This window comes from Schistocerca nitens, chromosome 7, assembly GCF_023898315.1.
Source record: "Schistocerca nitens isolate TAMUIC-IGC-003100 chromosome 7, iqSchNite1.1, whole genome shotgun sequence".
NCBI classification, from domain to species: Eukaryota; Metazoa; Arthropoda; class Insecta; order Orthoptera; family Acrididae; genus Schistocerca; species Schistocerca nitens.
The window spans coordinates 230,006,607-230,031,352 of record NC_064620.1 but is presented as its reverse complement, the minus strand read 5'-3'; the positions used below and the strand labels follow the sequence as shown (position 1 = coordinate 230,031,352).

Below are 24,746 nucleotides of genomic sequence, written 5' to 3'. Positions count from 1 at the left end.
CACTAAAAGTTATGAAAATACCCAGTTTGCCAGTGCCGAGCAATGTACGGCCTGGGAATAGTACTCTTGTCCACAATTCTTCCCTTTCTACGAAATTTCCCAAGTAAACTCCGCCCACGCCGTCTGGGAAGAACCACAGCTGTGGGCAATAACACATTTACCGGAATTTTTCTCCTAAGAGACCGCTCGAGATTTTCCCGGTAAGATTCCCCGTCGTAGCAAATACAAACTCCTGCATTGAAAGTTCTGTTATTCGGAACTGCTGGCCTGCCCCACTTGAGCTACTAGAAGGCGTAAAATTAGTGGGACATGGGCGAGAGCAAGCACAGGAAAGTCCGTCCAGCTCTGTTTTGGTGAATACTTGAACACCTGCAGCCGCGCCTCCCTCAGAGGCTGGCGGCCCCTGTGGCTCCTCTAAACGGACTACAGAACTTCCCCAGTTCACCAATCATACCGTCAGGCTGTGGCCTTCGGCGGCTAGCCGGGGACGTAGCCGAGCTCTGTCTCGCATACTGCCTCTCCGCAAAATCTTATAATTTCAAAATCGCGCAATTCTCGCTGTATATTTCTAGCCAGCGTGCCGATGCGTTTCCACATAGATTTCCTGCACCGTAATTTAGAGTATTACTCCAACAAACAACAACAACTTATCTACAAAGCGATTGCACCACTGTAAGTCGTTTTTATTGGCCTAAAGTGCTCGCAAAGTGATTACAGTCACGTTAAATGGACTCATGTAAGGTGCAAGACAGTTGCCACCTTACAGGGCACCAGGGAGACTGCGTTGGTCAGTGAAGCGTATGAGGCATTTTGGGTTGTGTCAGAGCAGACGTTATCCTGATGGAAAATGCCGCCTTTCAAACCCGGTAGACTATAGGGACTTTCGAAAAGCAGCATATCCTCCATGTCTACACGTATAGTTGCCTGTGGAATGCAGTCTGTTAACAACGGCCTGTTGTTGACTGTTCTCCTTATCTGCGGGCCCACGAAACACCGCGTTTCTATTCGACAGAACAGCATCCACCTTGCCTCATAATGGCAGCTGAGGAGATATGTGCAGGAGACTGTCTACACTACACGTCTTCGTCATCTGCTAGAATACTGCTGTGCCCTATGGGATCCTTGCCCGGTAGGATTGACGGAGGACGTCGAAAAAGTTCAAAGAAAAGCAGCTCGCTTTGTTCTATCGTGAAATAAGTGAGAGAGTGTCACGGATATAATACACAATCATTAAAAGAAGATGTTTTTCGTTGCGACAAGATCTTTTCGTGAAATTTCAATATCCAGCCCTCTCCTCCGAATACGAAAATGCTTTGTTGATACCCACCTACATAAGAACAAATGGTCACTGTAACAAAGGAGGAGAAACCAGAGACTGAAGTGTTTGTTTTCCCCGCGCGCTGTTCGAGGGTGGAAAGGCAGAGAAATTAAGTGAAAGTGGTTCAAAACGTTCAAATGGCTCTAAGCACTATGGGACTTAACATCTGAGGTCATCAGTCCCCTAGACTTAGAACTACTTAAACCTAACCAACCTGAGGACATCACACACATCCATGCCCGAGGCAGGATTCGAACCTGCGACAGTAGCAGCAGCGCGGTTCCGGACTGAAACGCATAGAACCGCTCGGTCACAGTGGCCGGCTGAAAGTGGTTCAATGAACCCTTTGCCAGGCACTGTCAATTGCACAGTACTCATGCAGATGTAGATACAAAACTATGTCGATTCTTTCAAGTTTAGACGTAACTCTTTCATCAATCCCCTCAAAAGGCTTCGCTAAATTGGGATCTCTCTAAGAATATGACTGCACAGCAGTACGTGCAGACTTTCTGGCAACTACTGCAAAAAATCAAGGGGCAACTTTTGTTAAACGAGAATGCAAGAGTTTTAGGAACTGCTCTGTAAACGAATTTAGACATATCTACCCATAAATCTGACATCCATACAGATTTGCTTACACTGTACTGAAACTCAACTCCTACGAAAAGCTAAATGCAACTGATCAAACGTAATTCAAGGATTTTTTTAGTGACCATATATAGCAAGTTCAGTTGTCTTAGTAAACATGCACTATCAGTCCAGTTGTGTTCGGGAACACTCATTGCCCATACACTTGTCAGATTGAACATACGTGATCAGTCTAGTTTGGGTAGTTAATTGTAAGGCGGACTTTTTCGTTGGTGAATAAATTTTTCTGAGAACTATCACGAGCAGAAGCTGCGTGCTGCTGTGGCTCGCCACTCCGAAATGACGGGAGTCTATTTGTACCACCTGCCCAAAGGCTGCCCAATGGTAGATTCCGATGAATTCAAATATAATTCAGAATTCAAAAAAGAGCGTAGAAAGGTCTTAATTCTGTCTGGAACAGTCCTCTATTCTCTTCCCTCCACATTTTAGTAGTTTTACAGCTTATATGACATCCTGTACGCATCTCTGTGTTCCTCCAACAGAGGTGTCTAGCAGTCTTCTTATCTTCTGCAGCTGACGCGAAGCATTTTCGTATTTGTCTCCTGAACTAATTCTCGGCTATTTTCAGGCTTCCAGCTATTTTATATCTTCTCTCGTTTCACGTGTTTTTCAACCATTTAACACTCATACAGGGTGTAACAGAAAGGTGTGGCCAACCGTTCGGGAAACACTCCTCAAATGTAGGGATGAAAGTATCTAATATGGATATTGACAAAGAGACCTTTTATTTCCATGTTAGAGCTCAGTTTCTATAACTCTTCGACACATTAAACATGGAAAGAACGCATCAGCACACTAAGTGAGATGCTGAAAATGCCCTCCGTTTGCAAGGATACATGGATCTACCCACCGTCGTATTGAATCCCTGATGCGGCGATGTACCCCTGAGAACTGCCTATTGTTTCGCAGCCTTCCACAATACGGGCACAAACACTCTGTACATGTTGTACCAGGGTTCTCAAAGCAAAAGCTTTCGATTGCCCCCACAACAAAAACTCTGGTGCCTTCAGATCCGGAGAGCGTGCAGGCCCACGGACTGGTCCACCACTACCTATGCATCTTTCACGGAAACAGCTATTTAGAAGCCTGCGAACAGTAACACTGAAATGAGGAAATGATCCATCGATCATGAAGTAGTTGTTTTTCGCACTCGTGAAGACAGATGTACTAGCAGAACACGTATAGTATTCTTTAAGAAAGCATGGCAAGTCACCCCGTTGAGTCAGGGTGGAATAACGCGAGCCCGTAAGAAAGTCACTAACAATGCCGGTTCAAACGTTGACACAAAATTGTGCACTGACGTCATCAACAAAGATTTTCTGAGGATTCTCGACAGCTCATGCATGCTGATTGTGGAAATAACAGTCTGATAACGTTGCAAGGAAGCCTCATCCGTGAACAGCACTTTCTCAGTAAAGTGTGGGTTGACACATTGAGTAAACCATTCGCAGAGGAGTATCCGTACAGGAACATCAGCTGGTCATGGTGCCCGCACAGCTGTACTGACACGGATGCAGCAGGTTCCCATGTAGCACTCTCCAGACTGTTATGTGGTCAACATTACTTGCAACCGTTTGTTTCAAGCTGACACTAGGGCTGTCGTCAACTTCACGAAGAAGTTCCTCCTCGAGCTGAAGTGTCCTCATCCTTCTAGGCCTCCCCAGTCGTAAGTAGTAGGCTGAAACGTCCCATGCTCCATTAGACGAGGATTAATTATTTCAAACGCCCTCTTGTCTGGGCAGTGCTGTTCTGGAACTCCCTCCCGATACAAACACTGAGCGCCACGTTCATTAGAATCTGCCAATCTGCCGATTCCGCCCTTGAGTACTCTACCGGATCCCAGTACGTGATGAACGCTAAACAGTTGATGCTACATGCCTAACACTAGTACAGCAAGGAAATAAGTTGCAATTCAGCACAAGTAATGAAATGAGTCACATGTCAGCATTACCTTCTTTCATTTGGAACAACAAACACGAACAGCTAAATGCAACTGATCAAACGTAATTCAAGGATATTTTCGAAGAGTATCTGAAGAAAGTGATAGTTCGATACCAAAAGTAGTCTACTTTGCTTATTTTCATTCCCTTGTGACGTATGGTATTATATTTGGGAGTAACTCTTCCCATTCTCAAAGGATATTTTTGATTCTGAAACGGGCGATTCGGGCAATAAGTGGTGTAAGTTCGCGAACCTCTTGTCGAACCCTGTTCACTAGTTTAGGTATTCTGATATTGGCATCTCAGTATATATATACTGCTAAGATTTTTTGAATTCTTGTGGTAGCTTATTGAATATGGTTGCAGCAATATACTGGACACCTTTTTGCACAAGAGTCAAGCAAGTGCCATCCAAATGCAGATTGGAGTTCTGTCTAGTATCAACTGAGTGAAAGCTGCTAATTCTTGGGAATTATATATATATATATATATATATATATATATATATATATATATATATATATATATATATATATATATATATCTTACTGTCCTTCCTTGTTAACAATATCAGCTTATTCCCACGAATTAACAGCTTTCACTCAGTTGATACTAGACACAAATCCAATCTGCATTTGGATGGTATTTGCTTGACTCTTGTGCATAAAGGTGTGCAGTATACTGCTGCAACCATATTCAATAAGCTACCACAAGAATTCAAAAATCTTAGCAGTAATCCAAGAGCTTTCAAATTGAAACTGAAGGGCTTCCTCATGGGTCCCTCCTTCTGTTCTGACGAGCAGCTCCTTGAAACATTAAGCTCAGCCTATATTGTATTGATGATTGCTTTTACATAAACTTATGGCTTGTCTTTTTTTGGGTTCCTAAACATTTTATTTTATCTGTTATTACTTTTATGCTTTAATTTCGTTTACTGACACGTTCCATGACCTTGGAGGTTGCTCTTCACTTTGGTCCTACGTAACTAAATGTGTAAACTAGAATAAAAATAAGATGGGAATAAAGCGTTTCCAGATCCATGTCCGTGTAGTTTTTTATTCTTCTATGAATGAGAAATGTTTCCTGAAAATTTGACCGTACATTTTTGATATACGCTGTATGAACCAAGATCGTAGAAGAAAGTGTAGTTACTCTATTTATAACAATTACAATCAGGCAGATGTATTAGATGTGAAGAGATCCTGATGAGACTTGAAAGCGCTCTTAGTTTGATAGAGAAACTAGTTTCGTTCGGCATTCCTCACATCTTTAGTAGTCACGTCCAAGTGTTTGTCACGCGGCAATATCGGATTAAATCAGTTCCCTCTTTCGCTCTTGTAGGCTCGTTTCTTTGTTCTTCTGTGAGTCATACACGTAACTTTGTCTTCCCTCAGTTCAATTTCGTACCGTAATGAGGTTCTCTTCGTTTCGCAAAGCATCCTTCTGAGGCCCTATTCATTCTCTGCTACGAGAGCGATCTTATCTACACAGCTAAGTATGCCAGTCTTGTGGCCGTATTGCACTCACAAAGGCTTCCTCGCCTCTCTTCATTCCACTCTTTCCATTCTCACTCTCTCACGAGGAAGCGGCTGATATAATAGCGACTGAGATTGCCTACCTGTATTTGTGCTGCTTTCCGATGATGATTTCTTAACGATAGCACTCTTAATTTTAAAACGAGCCTACTTTCATGCCAGAGACCATAATTTATTGTGTCTGAAATGCTCCGACCCCTTGCCAATGCAGTGTTTATTTCTGTACACGAACTGGGAACGACTCAACAGCATGACCCCCTCTCACAGTTTGACAGGACAGCAGTCGGATTTGTAATTTTTTATACTTCTCATACGTTATGTTCCGAACTCAAATACAAATCACCCAAAGCTGTTGCAACTTAAAATTTCTCGAGGAAATCGACTTTGAAGTTTTCTGACCATCTTTCACAGCGTAAAGTGAGGACCCCTTTTCGGCAGGCAGCGTGGCTTTGTGAAAGGATGCTCGCATGGCACATGGACATCCTGGGCTCGTTTCCTGGCGGATCCAATTTTTTAAGTAGAGGTGAATGTTCTAATAGCATTTTCGTGAAACGTAATATACATAAAAATGAAAGAAAAAAATCAATAGTGCTCGAGATTGGAAATACTGCAACGCTGGTTCGAGTCTTGTTTCGGACGTTTTTTTCCGTTTTTTTCTTTCATTTCAAATACCTACAGCATTTAAGCATAAAGCTTGTACAATATACGCGAATTAACACATATCCAATCGTAATTTTTATGAAAAACTGACGTCTTCTCGTTTCTAGTTACATACCATGCACTAAAGTCTAGTTTTCATTGGAAATATAAATTATTAATCACCAGTCTTTTATAAAAATTGTTAATAACGGTTATTTAAATTGCAAACATACAAATAATTTTTTTTCGTCTTGATGTTTTATACACTTGAGAGACAGGCTTGTAAAACAAGCATCTTGGTTTAAAGAGTTACTACAGCTGAGAATCGAACCCAGATCGCCGACATAGCAAATGAGCATTATACCTCACATCCACACAGCCCACATAAAATGGTTGTTAAAGACGATCGGAAAACTTCATAGTCGATTTTCTCGAGTATTTTTAGAGCAGTATTTAACAGCCTTGGGGATTTATATTTCGGGTCTGAACTTAACGGTCTCCTTTTTATTACGATGGTAGACTCAATTTTCTTCGCTCTATGCTTCCGCACGACTGCAATAGTATTGTATTGTTGATTGCGTTTACATTAACTTATGGCTTGTCTTTTTTTTGAGTTCCTAAACATTTTATTTTATCTTTTATTACTTTTATGTTTTAATTTCATATAATGGCACCTTCCATGGCCTTGGAGGTTTGCTCCTCACTTTGGTCCTACAGAACTAGAGAGAGAACGATGTGCTGAGTTTTCTAGCGAGGGCTTCTCACGTGCAAGCAATGGCAATTACCGCAATGTTATTTAAGGCAGCCAGAAAGAAATTTTAAAGTGAATTCGGTGAAATGCGTTTATAGTAAAAATGTTTTGCCAAAAAACGGATTGCAGTAGGACGAAGAGAGAATCAAGTGCCTGACACTGTAAATTCAGTTAAATGCTTAGGGATTACAATTACGAATAATTTAAGTTAGAAGATCACATAGATAATTTTGTGGGTAAAATAAACCAAAAGCTACGATTTATCGGCAGAACTATGAGAACATGCAGTAGGTCTACTAAAGAGACTGCTTACACAACGCTTGCCCGTTCTCTTCTGGCGTACTAACGTGCGGCGTGGGGAGCTGCATCAGAGAGGATCGAAGGAGAACATTGAAAAAGTTCAGAGAAGGGCAGCTCGATTTGTATTATAGTGAAATAGTTGAGAGAGTGCAACGGATATGATACACGACTTGGTGTGGCAATCGTTAAAATAAAGGTGTTTTTCCCTGGTGCAACAGCCTCACATAAAATTTGAATCACCAGCTTTCTCCTCAGAGTGCGAAAATTTTTTTTCGCGCCTTCCTACATAGGAAGAAATGGTCATCGTAATAAAATAAGAGAAATCGGAGCTCACACAGAAAGACCTACGGGTTCATTTCTCCCATGCGATGTTCGAGAATGGAACGGTAGAAAATAGGTTGAGGGTGGTTCGATGAACCTTCTTATTGCGAACTACAGAGTAATCATGTAGATGTAGATGAATATGTAAATAATAAAATAAGAAGAGGGCTAATTCTCACAAAAATGACAGATAACGTTAATTAGCATATATTTGATGAATTATTATTTTAATGAACGAAAAAAAAACGAAAAAATAATGGCCGAATTGAGACTCGAACCATCAATTTCGTTATTACCAGTGTCGAGCGCTACCGATTTTTCGATTTATTTTCCATCTTTATTTATTTTACACTTTTATCCATTCTGGATTTGTAACACTGGGACTATCTTGTTAAAGGCTTCAGGAATTACTGCAACCAATCGCCATTTTTTCTTCAATTTTTATTTGTTCATGCCCGTTTCCGAATCGCCTGGTGATTCATCATCTTTGGAGACAACAGCAGCCACACTCTTTAGTTTGTTTATAGTTTTTAAAGTATGTGGGAGTCGCCATCGGTGGAAAAGTGCCTGTTTCACTTGATATTTAACGATACTGGAAAAGCATACATTATGTTTTCCACAGCAGTGCTTGCAACAAGAATAAAAACAGTAATACCATCAAATTAATGTTACGATCTTAACATTCTTCCCACATTCAGTGCTCAATTTTTCGTCTTTATATTTACCACAGATGCACGACCCCCGCAATACTCCAAACTAAATTGTATCATCTGATGATGAATCGAAAAGCGATTCGAAACCGGTCGTGAATTAATAAAAATTTAAGAAAAAACGGCGATTGGTTGCAGTACTTCCTGAAACCTTTACATGCAAGTTTATTTGAAATTCTGCAGTGGTCAGGACTTGAAACCGGGTCGCCCAGGTGACATGTGAGCATTCTTCAAAAAAAATGGTTAAAATGACTCTGAGCACTATGGGACTTAACTTCTGAGGTCATCAGTCCCCTAGACTTAGAACTACTTAAACCTAACTAACCTAAGGACTTCACACACATCCATGCCCGAGGCAGGATTCGAACCTGCGACCGTAGTGGTCACGCGGTTCCAGACTGTAGCGCCTAGAACCGCTCGGCCATCCAGGCCGGCGAGCATTCTTCCACAGAGCCACGCTACCCTGCGAATAAGCAATATTCCTGTAGAATTTTAAAGACGCTCGGAAAACTTCAAAGTCGATTTTCTCGAGATTTTTTGACAGTACCATGTATTTGCTTAGACGGATTGCACTTTCTTAAAAAATTACGGAAATCCGACTGCCATGTTTCCTCCTTGTGAGCCGTTTGAGCAACCATTCTCTCCGCCCACGAGACGCCAAGGAAACGGGACGCTGGCCTAATAACCCGTTCAGTGGGAAGTACCATCTGCCAGACACTCCACAGTGGTTTACAGAGTGCGGATGGAGATGGAGCCGTAGAACAGTAACGGTCTTACGCCAATCCGTAGATTATGCCTCGCCATCTGTTGGCTCTCCCCATGCACCGTTCTGCCTCTCAAGAAATTTACGGCCCAGTCCTGTATCCCACAGGAAGGTGTTTGTTTCCAGAGGGCGCCGCGTGGCGCTAGACCAAAAATAATGAGTCAGGCTTAAAGTACGGTCTTTAAACGTACTTTTATACTACATCTGATGTGAAGATGGTGGACGAAAGTCGTGATTCTGTGGTCGACTTTCCGTGAGGCATAGATCCTCACATTGCCACTAGCATACATTGTACCGTACACTTGGCTGCAGAGCGAAAGACCCGTTGTAGTCTGGAGATAGCCTGAGGATGACGAATACTGTGTCGACTACTCGGCACTGGGTAGTGACCACTGCAGCCATAGAGGCGGCGGTGCAGACACACGCTGTGGCTGCAGAAGCGCTTAGAGTAGCGTCTCTAATGAGCGCGTCCCACAATGCGGACCGTATCGCCAGCTCAGGCTAGCCGGAGCGGGGTGGTGTGGGCGTTGTGATGGCTATCGCGTATCGTGCTGCATCCTGCGCGGACGTTTAGGCGAGGTCAGTCACCCCAAGGTGTAACGACTCCTCCTGCTGCTGCACACAAACGAACCAGGTCAACCGTACCCGCCGATACAGGATATCGGATTCGTCTTCTCGAAAAGAGAACAGTGTTCCGGGACTCCATGCAACAACTGCATTTCTGTGCTTGTATGCTTAATTTGTTCGTGCGCTTATAGCTGCTATTCATGCAAAATAAATTCTTTACAGTAAGATGTCGCTTTGATCAGAAGAACGCTTTTGATAACATCATGAAGAAGAGACTCTTCAAAAGGTTTCGCGAAAAAAAACACAGAATATTTTTTTTTTATCCGGGAGACGCAATACATGTTGCTCCCTTGCGAAAATTCGAGAATTTAGAGGCATTGCTCCTGAAAGACAAAGATTCTGGATTCGAGTGTACTCGGGCATACAGCTTTAATCTGACAAGGAGTATCATTCCACAGATAACTTGAATACATAGTCGACACCAGCTAAATACGTTACCGAGACCAGGGTTACTCGGCTGTGATAAGTCGGAGGCAACCAGTTCGAAACTCGGAGGTGTAGAAAATTTACATTTGCAAAATTCGTTTGGAAAAGCGATGCCCTCTTTCATTTGCTAATCATATCAGTTTGACCCAAGATCTTTGGTTGCCCCTGATTCTCTCTGCAGCGTCTATGAGAGCATAACACACGAAGTTTCGTCACATGGGAACAATAAAATGGATGGACAATTTGATACTTTTCGCGCGTAGTGGACTTTCTCCGGGCAACATATTATATTTACCACATTCAAATCTTTCATTGTGCTCTCTGTATTACAATTTTCTGACGTATTCCGCCGGCCGCGGTGGTCTCGCGGTTCTAGGCGCGCAGTCCGGAACCGTGCGACTGCTACGGCCGCAGGTTCGAATCCTGCCTCGGGCATGGCTGTGTGTGATGTCCTTAGGTTAGTTAGGTTTAAGTAGTTCTAAGTTCTAGGGGACTGATGACCACAGCAGTTGAGTCCCATAGTGCTCAGAGCCATTTTTTGACGTATTCCAGTCTAAGATGTAGCAGGAGAAAAGTGTATGATAAATATCTTGCACACTTTTCTCCTGCTACATCTTAGACTGGAATACGTCAGAAAATTGTAACACAGAGTGCAGAATGAAAGATTCGGATGTGGTAGATATAATATGTTGCCCGGCGAACGTCCACTACGCGCGAAAAGTATAAAATTGTCCATCGATTTTATTGTTCCCAAGTGACGAAACTTCGTTTGTTATGCTCTCATAGACGCTGCAGAGAGAATCGGGGACATCCAAAGATCTTGGGGCAAACTGATATTATTAGCAAATGTAAGATGGCACCGGTTTTCCAAACGAATTTTGCAAATGTAAATTTTCTGCATCTCCGAGTTACGAACAGCTCGTGCATCTCGCCTCGCTGGCAAGGTTGGCAACATTCCTTTCCAAGACTATTGCTTTCGCTTAATGATGTTATCATTATGTCAGCACAATAAAAAAAAAAGATATTAATGGGTGACCGTAGCAAGAAAGTAAGGCCATGCACAAAAGTTTCTGTCCATTACGAGGAAATAATCAAAGGCATCGTTTACTACACCTTTCGTCTGAAATTTGACCTCACAACCGCTTATACTTTCTGCCAACAACCCACACGACGGAATTAACTGCTACTTCAGACCAACAAAAGCACTGCCTCACACTGTGGCCACGACGACGCTAGCTGTCCAGAAGCTTGCTCCGATTACTTACTCTCCCGATCTTCCACCTTCAGACATCCATCTTTTCCATTCCTTATCCAGCCACCTTCGAAAGAATTCTTTCGGTAACTATATGCTTTTCAAACCAGCGCATTTCTTTTTTACGTAAAACCGATCAGAAGAAATGAGGTCAGAAGATAGTTATAGATATCAGAGACTAATACAATGTGTTCATTTTGTAGCGCAGCATTTAACCGACTAAGTTACGAAAGTTGTTAAAAGTGATCCCTATTATGCGATTCACATGACTGAATACGACGATCCTTGATGTTAAACACATGTTGTAACGTTCGTTGAGGCGCCAAGGCACTGAAGCAACACATCCTTCAATTTCATTCCGCAGTTCGGGAATAGTGTGCAGGTAACTATTTTAAGTAGCATCCTTCGGGTGTCACCACAAGTTGTAAATAAATCAGCATACCGATGGGAGCAGGAAGATTTCGATGTTGCTAACCCATGAAGACACTGATGCAAGGAAGTCATGATGTTGTCGGCTGTTCGGCGACTAGCAGTGCCTTGTTGAACCCACATATTTCGTATTGCTGCTCCTCACGTACACAAAGTGTTGCGCCGGCTTTATAAAGCGTTCGGTGTTCACTCTCTCATGCACGAATGTGATTTAGATTCGCCCACCAGACATTCAGGCCAAATTCGCATCTTTTGTGGGTTCAGAGGAAACGTGTGCCGCTCTTCCATAGACCGAAAGCGTGTTTCTGTGCATTCGCGTATAACTCAAGCCGAATGCGTTAATTTTGTGCTGTAAGGGTGCAGCGGATGACAACCAAAGGGTTCCTGCTATGAAATAAAATGACCCCTCAGACTTTTACTCCCGATTGTCGGGCCGTATGGAGGATAACAATCGGATTGGTACCCCACAGTTGTCCGGGTGTCTCCAGACGTCTTCGCTGGTCAGTGAGGCTCAGTTCAAAGCAGGGCTCGTCACTGAAGACAGTCCTACTCCAATCAATGAGATTCCCGACCGGAAACGTGTCTGGAGAAGCACCGGGCAGCGATGGGGTACCAACCTGATTGTCGACCGCCATACGGCGCCACAGCCACTGAAACGTCCCCTTGGAAAAATTATGAATTACTGTGTTGGTAACTTCTACGTTATTTGATTTTCAAACAGCTGAGCAAATCTGAACGTACTCAGACATTTCTCTCTTTACTTATTCTCATTCTCACTAAACTTACACAAAATATTTTTAGCGCAACGCAGTCTGACTCTCAATAATCCCTACAAAAGAATGGCCCTGACTAACAATAACCTATACCTTTCATGAATCACTTACCTCATAAAAATCTTCGTTACTCGAACTACTGCAATACAGCGAGCTCCGATACTGCCAGCTAAATAAAAGATTCTAACTACTGAAGGCATTATATACTGATAGGCATAGTTAGCAAATGAAAGATTTTGATAGAGAACAAACAATGTATTTACCTTAATAATGTTCAAAAGTCATCACATATATTCAATTTTGTGACATCCAACTAAACAAATTTCCTTTTTCTGACGGAGACACGTCCAGATCGTCCGCTCTCAAAATTCTGCCATCTCTCTCCCCACATCCACCACTGCTGGCGGCTCACCTCCAACTGCACAACGCTACGCGCTGTTCACATCCAACTGCCCAACACTACAAGCGAATATTCCAACAATCAGTCCAACCACCCACAGACTGCACACAGCACAGTCAGTGATTTTCATACAGAGTGCTACGTGGCGTTACCAACATAAAAACCTAAACAGCCTACTTACACCACTAGTGGTAGTCTGAGGTGCCGTTTCCTTTCGTAGCAGGACATCTTTGGTCGTCTTCCGCGGTACCCTTACTGCACAGCGGCACTTCGACTATATCCTACGCCCCGTTTTGTTGCCCTTCCTTGAGAGCCATCCTGAGATCACATTTCCACAAGATAAAACCCTCCCGCACAAGGCTAGCGTTTCTCCTGCTCATCTTCGTGCTTGCCAAACCCTACCTTCGCCATCAAGGTGGCAGGATATCTCCGCAATTTGGAGCATTATGGCTAGGGCCCTCCAACCATCTTGCGATTCTGACGATCTAACGAGCCGAATGGAGAGAATTTGGCACGACGTCCCTCACAAGGGCATCCAACAATATCAATCAATGAAAGTTCCTGGTATATTAAAACTGTGTGCCGGACCGAGACTCGAACTCGGGACCTTTGCCTTTCGCGGACAAGTGCTCTACCAACTGAGCTACCCAATTACGACTCACGCCCCGCCCTCACAGCTTTAATTCCGCCAGTACCTCGTCTCCTACCTTCCAAACTTCGCAGAAGCTCTCCTGCATACCTTGCAGAACTATATTTCATATTGGAATATCAATCAATCAATGCCGAGCCGTATAACTTATTGCTTAACGTCCAGAGGCGAATCAACGCATTATTGACTTACTCAATTTGTGAGATTCTGTCTGCTGAATAAATCGTTAAATTTTTCTGTTTCTTTGCATATGTACATCGCATATATCGATTTTCGTCCCGTTCGGATTATTCCTTCCTGATGCGTCGTTCTTTGTTTTTCTTAGAGTGTATGTCATTAAGTATATCTGCATGCTATTCAGCTCATGTAAAATCTTCTATTGCAGCCAAAAAACGCTACGCAGTTTCTCATTAACCCAAAATGCAGAGGACGCGCCTGCTTTCGATGGAAGTAAGTCGTCGAGGTTGTTTCGGGAAGAGGCCACACCATCATCATGCGCAGCGAAAGTGTCTCGGCGGGTTCTGGATGAAGGCGATTACACTGCTGCTGGACTGGTCTCGCTATATACTGTACCAGCTAACTGCCGCGTAATGGCTATCGCACAAGGCCACCTCCTGCCGCTCTGCTCGACAGGCAGGCGCGCCTAGGTAATTGCTTCAGAAGAAACTAAAACGACCATAGCTCGACGTAGCTGTCGGCGGTTAGGTCTTCCTCACATTTTTTTTTTCCTTTTTCTTTTTTACCGAACGTGAAGCTGCAGCAAGCGGCACGGCAGCCGATCGGGCCCTCGGCAGAGACATTCCTCTACTAAAGGGAAGTCGTCGGCATGAGTTAGGTGCTATTTGCCGCAGGCAGGCGCTCGGGAGAAGAATGAACAGGTGTCCAGCGGCCGCCGCCGTGTAATTGCTGCGTCGTTTCTTACTGTGAAACGCTTTCCACTCACTATTCTAACTCACTAACATTCCCACGATGTCTTCAGCAGCTGCCTACAAACCGCTTCATTCGCCGTTAGACAGTATCAGTTCCTGCTGACGTGGTGTTCACGCTCGTATTTCTACAAATTGATGCTATATGAAGAAATTAGAAATGAGCGTTTTAGAAATGAGTTATTTTGTCAGAGGTATATGAGACGCGGCAGACACACACAGACGCTGGACTCCCATTCGGGACGACGTCGGTTCAGATCCCCATCCGGCTATCCAGATTTTACGCGATTTCTCTGAATCGCTTAACGCAAACGTCACGGTGATTTCTTTGGAAAGTGTAACCCTACTCTACCTACATCTACATCTACATCCACATCCATACTCCGCAAGCCAGCTGACGGTGTGTTGTATTGTATTGTATGTTAACCGGAGCGTAGAAACGACGGAGAGGCTCCGTCCCCGCCGCAGCCGCAGTGGTTCACAACCCCACGACGACTACCGAAGTCCACTTCACCCCTCCGCCGCCCCACATCGAACCATTCTTTCAGGGTTATTGTGCGGTTCGGTCCCCCGCCCCCCCTCCCCCCTCCCCAGAGAACATCTCACACCAGACGAGTGTAACCCCTATGTTTGCGTGGTAGAGTAATGGTGGTGTACGCGTACATGGAGAACTTGTATGCGCAACAATCGCCGAGAAAGTGTAGCTGGGGCGGAATAAGGGGAAACAGCCCGCATTCGCCGAGGCAGATGGAAAACCGCCTAAAAACCATCCACAGACTGGCCGGCTCACCGGACCTCGACACAAGTCCGCCGGGCGGATTCGTGCCGGGGACCAGGCACTCCTTCCCAACCCGGAAAGCCGTGCGTTAGGCCGCACGGCTAACCGGGCGGGCTACTCTACCTTAGTTTAAGTATAAAATGTGCAAACGTACGCGTAAAATGGGGCCTACACCTGAATCACAGGGTAGAAATTGTTGTTACTCGATGCATATAAACAGCCCCTACTCTGTTACCTACAGTGCCTCAAGTATTGTTAAAAATGATTAGATAGATGTTGCATTTTTACTTATCTTTATATTTCACTTTAATTTGAGCCATATCATGGTTCTCGAACCAATTAGCCACTCGGATCAGTTCTTACAATATTCGTCGTGCTTCTCAGTTCCATGGTTTAAAGAACCTGCAGGGTATAGGCTGGGTCCGGTTCAGAGATTAAAATTGCTGCCTTCAGTGTGGCGGGACCCAGGTTAAATTCCTGGTACCTCTTCGGATCCCTCTGAGGTAGGAAGGTCTGCAATGGGGACCATTCAGCCTTGAGGCCAAATGAGTAGCTGCGTGAATAAAGAAGCAGTGGCGTCATCATCAGGATTCGTCTACTCACAATAGCGGCTGCAGGGGTCCCACGATCATAGATCGCTCCTCGTACTGCCTTGAAAGCCGCAATCGGCCAATCTGAACAGGTCTAAGGCATAGTCTGAGAGTGGTGGGACTGAGTTGTCTGGTATTTCAGTGATAGAGAAGACTTACTTATTATCTGTGTCTCTCACATTTGTACGCCAGTAGTGTTCTGTCACTTTGAAGTTCAGCAACTAATACCAGTACTAGAAAATACACTGTCCAGTCACATTAATGTGACCACCTGAAAAAAGCCTGAATAAGAGATGGAAGATTCCGACAGGGACATGATACAGTGTGGAGTTTAGTGCCGTGGCAAGGTGCGCTAGATATCCCGGTTGAGGATCCATGGGGCTCAGTGGTCCCACAGATTCTCAATCGGGTTCAAATCCGGGTAGTTTGGGAGTCAGGAGAGTACGGTAAACCCATCCTGGTACTCTTGGAATCACGCACGTTTACTGTGAGCTGCGTAACACGTTGCATTGTTCTGCTGATAAATGCCACAGTGCTGAGTAAAATCAAACTGCATGTAGGAATGGACATGGCTCCGAAGGTTGGATGCATGCTTATGCTGATCCACTGTACCTTTCAGAGTGACGAGATCACCCAAGAAATATTAGCTGGTCTGGACCCTTCTGACGACTGTTGCAGGATGTTTGTTTTCAGACGTTTTACGCCGTTCATAGGAATGGCCATCTGCCCGATGTAGCATAAAACGTGATTAATATGAAAAAGTTATCTGTCCACGGACGCACAGTTTCGGTATTGGTGTGCAAGTTCCAGCTTTCATCGCCGATGAACAGCATCAGCGTGGGTGAGTGAAGTGGGCGCCTGCTGCAGAGGCACATATACAGCGACGTTCGCTGGTCGGTCGTTGAGGAGACACTGCAGTGCATCTGGCCGATCAGTTACTCAATAGTTGCACGTCTATTCGGCTGTACACACTTCTGCGACTGTCGTTCACCTCTGTCTTCAGCTGGTTTTGGATAGCGCCATTTTGCCGGTACTTTGACTACTGCGGCACGAAAACAGTTGGCCATCTTATTAATTTCGGAAATTCTTCCACACTTGGCTCGGAAGCCAATGATCATGTCCTTTTGGACATCAGATAAATCGGTCCGTTTCTGCATTACGACCACAAATGCACTGTTTTCCGCGTCCCCCCCCCCCCCCCCCCGACACGCTTTATGTACTTTCCATTGCTAGTGCTGTCAACTGCTATCTCTGAGTCGTTAATGAATGTTGATGCTGACCTTGCGCCGTGGGCACATTAATGTGACTGGACCAGGTATGTTATGATGTGCAATGCCGGACGTTTTTGTTACGTACTTTCCTCGAAAACATTGGGTTTGAGCTTAACGTATTCTTTATTCTCTTGCCAACCTCTTCATCTGAGAGTAGCAGGTGCAACAAACGTCCTCAATTATTTGCTGGATGCATTCCAATCTCTGTCTTCCACTACAGTTTTTACCCTCCACAGCTCCCTCTAGTATCATGGAAGTCATTCCCCGAAGTTTTAACAGATGTCCTATCATCATGTCCCTTCCCCTTATCAGTGTTTTACACATATTCCTGTCCTTTCCGATTCTGTATACCACCTCCTAGTTCCTTACTTTATCAGTCCACCTAATTTTCAACATTCGTCGGTAGCACCACATCTCAAATGCATCGATTCTCTTCTGTTCCGGTTTTCCCACAGTCCATGTTTCACTAGCATTCAATGCTGTGCTGCAAACGTACATTCTCAGAAACTCCTTCCTCAAATTAAGGCCCATGTTTGGTACTAGTAAACTTAGCTTGGCCAGGAATGCCCTTTTTCCTTGTGCTAGACTGCTTTTGATGTTCTGCCTGCTCCTTCCGTCATTGGTTATTTTCCAGCCTAGGTAGCAGAATTCCCTAATTTCGTATACTTCATGATCGTCAATCCTGATGTTAAGTTTCTCGTCGTTCTCATTTCTGCTACTTCTTATTACTTTCGTCTTTCTTCGATTTAATCTCAGTCGATATTCTATTCTCATTAGACTGTTCGTTCCATTTAATAGCTCATGTAATTCTACTTCACTTTCACTCAGGATAGCAATGTCATCAGCAAGTTGTATCATTGATATCCTTTCACCTTGAATTTTAATTTCACTCCTGAACCTTTCTTTTATTCCCATCATTGCTTCCTCGATGTACAGATTGAACAGTAGAGGCGAAATGCTACATCCTTGTCTCACACCCTTTTTAATACGAGCTCTTCGTTCTTGGTCGTCCACTCTTATTATTCCCTCTTAGCTGTTGTACATATTGTGTATGACCCGTCCCTCCCTATAGCTTATTTCGAACATCTTGCACCATTTTGCATTGTCGAACGCTTTTTCCAGGTCGACAAATCCTATGAACGAGTCTTGATTTTTCTTTAGTCTTGCTTCCTTTATTAGCCGCAACGTCAGAATTGCCTCTCTCGTGCCTTTATTTTTCCCAAAGCCAAACTGATCGTCATCTAGCGCGTCCTCAATTTTTCCCCATTCTTCTGTAGATTATTCTTGTCAGCAAAGGGGATGCATGAAGTGTTAAGTTGCCTGTTCGATAATTCTCGCACTTATTAGCTCTTGACGTCTTCGGAATTGTGTGGATGATATTTTTTGGAAAGTCAGATGATATTCTACAAACCAACGCGAATAGTCGTTTTGTTACCACTTCCCCCAATGATTTTAGAAATTCTGATGTAATGTTGTCTATCCTCCCTGCCTTTGTTTGATCTTAAGTCCTCTAGAGCTCTCTTAAATTCTGATTCTAATACTGGATCCCTTATCTCTTCCAAATCGACTAGTGTTCCTTCTTCTATCATATCAGACAAATATTCCCTCTCATAGAATCCTTCAATGTACTCTTTCCACCTATCCTTTCTAGCAGATTAAATCTGTGTGCCGGAGCAGGTCTCAAACATGGAACCTTTGAGTTTCACGAGTAATTACTCTACCCACTGACATATCCAGGCAGTTTCAAGGCCTGCCCTCACAGTTCTTCTGCAGCAAATACCTCTCTCTTAGTTTCCGAATTTCATAGAATTTCATTCTGGAAACATATGCAAAAAAACTTATGTGAAGTCCGAAATGAAGGAGAACAGTTACTGGCGAAAGTAAAGCTATAAGAGAGGGTCATAGGGCGTGCCTGCATAATTCGATCGACTGAGCATTTTTCCCCCCGAAAGGCTAATGTACCGGCTTCAGAGTCCCAGTCGACACACACATTTTTGCCAACAAAACTTGTGGAAAACCAAAATGAGTGTTATGAAAGTAATAAGATCACAGATCCTAAAAAGTTTTGTGTATAGCCTATAAGCAGATCGAAGTCACGCCTCGCATGGGCCCGTCAACACCGACATTGGACTGCTGATGAATGGCAACATGTTGTCTGGTCGGACGAGTCTCGTTTCAAATTGTAGCGGACGGATGGAGACAGTTTCATGAATCCATGGACCACACATCTCAGCAGGGGACTGTTTAAGCTCGTGGAGACTCTGTTAAGGTGTGGCGCTGTTGCAGCTGGAGTGATATGGGACCCCTGATACGAGCACATACGACTCTGACAGGTGACAAGTACGTTGTCAGATCAACTGCATCCGTTCATTATCATTTTGCATTCCGATGAACTTGGGCAATTTATCATTTTGCATTCCGATGAACTTGGGCAATTCCAGCAGAACAATGTGACGTCCCAAATGTCCAGAATTGCTACAGAATGGCTCCAGGAACACTCTTCTGCGTTCAAACACTTTCGCTGACACCCAAACTCCCCAGACATGAACTTTACTGAGCATATATGGGATGCCTTGCAGCGTGCTGTTCAGAATAGATCTCCATCCCCACGTACTCTTACAGATTTATGGACAGCTGTGCAGGATTCATGGTGCCAGTTCCCTCCAGCACTACTTCAGACATTAGTCGTGTTCATACCACGTCGTGTTGTGGCACTTATGCGTCTCGCGGGGGCCCTACACGATATTAGGCAGGTGTACCAGTTTCTTCGGCTCTTTAGTTTAATTTATCCTGGAAGGATGTCGCTTTCAGAATCGTAGGAGTAATACAGGAGACATTCATAATTCCAGGAAGAGCAGCGCGTTTTGTCACATGCTCGTTTAGCACAGGAGAGGGCGTCTCAGACAGATATGCTCGCCAGTCTGCAGCGTCAGACGCGTTGTGCATCATAGTTCGCTATGTAAAATTCCGATGACGTGCGTTCCTAGAAGTCAGGCCACATGTTAGTTCTTCAGACACCTCGCGAAATGACCATAGGGAAATCAGAGACGTTAGAGTTCATACGGAATACGAAGTGCGAGAGGAGGGGTGAGGGTGCGAGGAATGGGGGGGGGGGGGGGGGGGGAGAGAGATTGTACAGGCTTCCGAAGCATCCTTTTCCACACACCGAAAGGTAGCGCTTCCAGAATACAGTGTATGTGTTGACAGCACCTGACTGGAGAAATGATTGATAACTTAAAAGAACTGCAGTGGAGCGCCAGTGTCTACCTCTGTTCCTTTACCAGCGTCTGCTTTGTCACCAGAGTTCAATACTCATCTCCACCCCTCTCCCCCCAAATTCCCCCAGCTCCTGCTATGACTGCGACTTTTTTATTAGCTTTAACTGCTGAAGGGACAGCTTCGCCTTGCTCTCAGGACATGCTTCGAGATTCCTTGCGGTTCCCCCGCCAGCCGCCGATCAAACCGCTTCGTCACGATCCATTCAACCGCAAAGACATTCAGCTAATTACACAAGCGGCGTTTCGTTTTATCCCATTATACGGCACGTCGCACTAAAAGACCTTCATTAATCTAAGGTCCTAAGTAGAATGGCCACTTTTTATGTCGCTGTGCATGTAGCGGTTTTGTGTTCCGTTTCATTAACCACACCGCCTTGTCCCGTAGAAGGTTCAGTACTCGCTGCAGCAAACTAAATTACACTCGAGAGCTAAATAAAAATGCATTAGCGAATGTTGTGCAGGTACTTATAGCGTTCGCTACAACCTCACCTTCTCACACGGCGTCGCAAATAGTATCATTATAGTCGCCTCTTTTAGCCTCTTAGATTGTAGTTTAACTAGTAACAGCGCGTTAAAATCACCTGATGGTCAACTGCTAAGAAATCGTACCGGTTATGATACCACGTAGGGGACTTGAGATTTAAAACTAAAATAAAAAGTTTTCACAAAAAAACCTTAGTCTTACGTACGGGTGCTGAACCAATCACAGGAAAAGTGTCACTCGTAATGTCCAGAAATAAACAGGTCGGTCAGTTTTGTGAATCATAGAACATCATTTTTAAGGACAATAATTGCACGCTTGGAATTAGAAACTAACGTTAAAGAACACGAAAAATTTCTTAACGAGCAAGTAGAAGAGCATCAAGAGGAGGAAGGCGATCGGTAAAGCCTTTGACACTGAGGTGCTGCACCTCGGGACGGATATCTACCGACATTATTAACTGGTACCTGCATAATAGTACGTTACGAGTCCCCAATAGAGTTGCTACGGTAAGAGCGCGTAAGATGGCCGCCGACCCCACAGCACTGATTGTTAAAAGTCGGCACTATTCGGAACACTCATTGTCGGCTATTCTCTGCTTCGGATTGCTGCCACCCTCAGCGACCTAAAAGCTGTGACGTTGTAATTGTCTGACAAATTGCCGGCCGCGGTGGCCATCTACATCTACATCTACATCTATACTCCGCGAGCCACCTTACGGTGTGTGGCGGAGGGTACTTATTGTACCACTATCTGATCCCCCCTTCCCTGTTCCATTCACGAATTGTGCGTGGGAAGAACGACTGCTTGTAAGTCTTCGTATCTGCTCTAATTTCTCGGATCTTTTCGTTGTGATCATTACGCGAGATATATGTGGGCGGTAGTAATATGTTGCCCATCTCTTCCCGGAATGAGCTCTCTCGTAATTTCGATAATAAACCCCTCCGTATTGCGTAACGCCTTTCTTGAAGTGTCCGCCACTGGAGCTTGTTCAGCATCTCCGTAACGCTCTCGCGCTGACTAAATGTCCCCATGACGAATCGCGCTGCTTTTCGCTGGATCATGTCTATCTCTTCTATTAATCCAACCTGGTAAGGGTCCCATACTGATGAGCAATACTCAAGAATCGGACGAACAAGCGTTTTGTAAGCTACTTCTTTCGTCGATGAGTCACATTTTCTTAGAATTCTTCCTATGAATCTCAACCTGGCGCCTGCTTTTCCCACTATTTGTTTTATGTGATCATTCCACTTCAGATCGCTCCGGATAGTAACTCCTAAGTATTTTACGGTCGTTACCGCTTCCAATGATTTACCACCTATGGCATAATCGTACTGGAATGGATTTCTGCCCCTATGTATGCGCATTATATTACATTTATCTACGTTTAGGGAAAGCTGCCAGCTGTCGCACCATTCATTAATCCTCTGCAGGTCTTCCTGGAGTACGTACGAGTCTTCTGATGTTGCTACTTTCTTGTAGACAACCGTGTCATCTGCAAATAGCCTCACGGAGCTACCGATGTTGTCAACTAAGTCATTTATGTATATTGTAAACAATAAAGGTCCTATCACGCTTCCTTGCGGTACTCCCGAAATTACCTCTACATCTGCAGATTTTGAACCGTTAAGAATGACATGTTGTGTTCTTTCTTCTAGGAAATCCTGAATCCAATCACAAACCTGGTCCGATATTCCGTAAGCTCGTATTTTTTTCACTAAACGTAAGTGCGGAACCGTATCAAATGCCTTCCTGAAGTCCAGGAATACGGCATCAATCTGCTCGCCAGTGTCTACGGCACTGTGAATTTCTTGGACAAATAGGGCGAGCTGAGTTTCACATGATCTCTGTTTGCGGAATCCATGTTGGTTATGATGAAGGAGATTTGTATTATCTAAGAACGTCATAATACGAGAACATAAAACATGTTCCATTATTCTACAACAGATTGACGTAAGCGAAATAGGCCTATAATTATTCGCATCTGATTTATGACCCTTCTTGAAAATGGGAACGACCTGCGCTTTCTTCCAGTCGCTAGGTACTTTACGTTCTTCCAGAGATCTACGATAAATTGCTGATAGAAAGGGGGCAAGTTCTTTAGCATAATCACTGTAGAATCTTACGGGTATCTCGTCTGGTCCGGATGCTTTTCCGCTACTAAGTGATAGCAGTTGTTTTTCAATTGCGGTTGTAGACGCTGTAGTCCGGAACCGCGCGACTGCTACGGTCGCAGGTTCGAATCCTGCCTCGGGCATGGATGTGTGTGGTGTCCTTAGGTTAGTTAGGTTTGAGTAGTTCTAAGTTCTAGGGGACTGATGACCTCAGAAGTTAAGTCCCATAGTGCCCAGAGCCATTTGAACCATTTTTTGTCTGACGAATTGTTGTTGTGTTGTCCGTGTGAGAGGATGATTAATTATTAATAAAAGGAATTGTATTTAAATGCGTTGTGCAATATGAGAGACGACTCTAGAGAATTACTAAATGTTTTCAGTCTCGACTTTCTTCTATTCATTGAGTTGTACCACAACAGCTTTATTTTCATTTCATATTCCTTGGTACAAATATGTACCGCATTTGGAGATGGCCGTCTCTACAATGAGCATTCGTGAGTCCATGCTACTTATACCCGAGTAGCGCACGTCCGTGAGTCGTTAGTGATGGAAGACAAGCAATAAGACATTCCCTCTCTCACAGCCCCCAACACCGCAGTGACTACGCTACTTACGCTATGTCCCTGAGGTAAGCTGCAAACATTTCGAAAGTCAGTTTCGAATTCACTAACGTCAACTAAAATTAGGCTCAACTTAAAATATTACTGTCTCTGTATCTTCGTTACTGATCAGAAAGTACTCTCTTAAGAAGCTCTTAACGTCAGTTGACGTTCCTGAATTCTGATCTCTGTTGCTAGATACTTGTTATTACAAAATATGACTGAGAACGGATGGCCGTCGTTTCACGACCATAGACTTTAAGAGTGTGGAGAGCGGTGTTCAGCCCGATGCAGATAGAGCTGCAAAGAGCTTAGTGAGGGTACGTCTCAGCCAGGCGCGGCGGAAATGGGGACACGCGGAAGGGTCGCCAGAGCGATCTGCAACCAGAGAAAAGCGAAACCAGGGTATCGTAGATGTACGAAAGAACTGATGTAACGAGCAATATTAGCTTGATGAAAAACAGCGGCCGACTATAAGCAGCAAACAGTCAAGTAATGAGAGATGAAACAGGAGGGCCAACAAAGCTGCCAAAGCGAGAGGGCACCTACCGAGAAGCTCGTGACTGATATTTCCACTACAGCATAGTCAGTTGTAATACAGCCTCTACCAGTAATCCTTAGTAGATATATACACTACTGGCCATTAAAATTGCTACACCACGAAGATGACGTGCAACAGATGCGAAATTTAACCGACAGGAAGAAGATGCTGTGATATGTAAATGATTAGCTTTTCAGAGCATTCACACAACGTTGGCGCTGGTGGCGACACCTACAACGTGCTGACATGAGGAACGTCTCCAACCGATTTCTCATACACAAACAGCAGTTGATCGGTGTTGTCTGGTGAAACGTTGTTGTGATGCCTCGTGCAAGGAGTAGAAATGCGTACCATCACGTTTCCGACTTTAATACAGTTCGGATTGTAGCCTATCGCGATTGCGGTTTATCGTATCGCGACATTGCTGCTCGCGTTGGTCGAGATCCAATGACTGTTAGCAGAATATGGGATCGGTGGGTTCAGGAGGGTAATACGGACACCGTGCTGGATCCCAACGGCCTCGTATCACTAGCAGTCGAGATCACAGGCATCTTATTCGCATGGCTGTAACGGATCGTGCAACTACGTCTCGATCCCTCAGTCAACAAATGGTTCAAATGGCTCTGAGCACTATGGGACTTAACATCTATGGTCATCAGTCCCCTAGAACTTACAACTACTTAAACC

The 24,746-nt window shown here is 44.2% G+C and overlaps 1 protein-coding gene across 2 annotated transcripts in view; it reads left to right on the top strand.

Annotated features, from left to right (window-relative positions):
* LOC126195291 (agrin) overlaps window positions 1–24,746 on the top strand; it is a 296,118-nt gene that overhangs the window by 75,894 nt on the left and 195,478 nt on the right. The gene's annotated exons all lie outside the window — the stretch shown is intronic.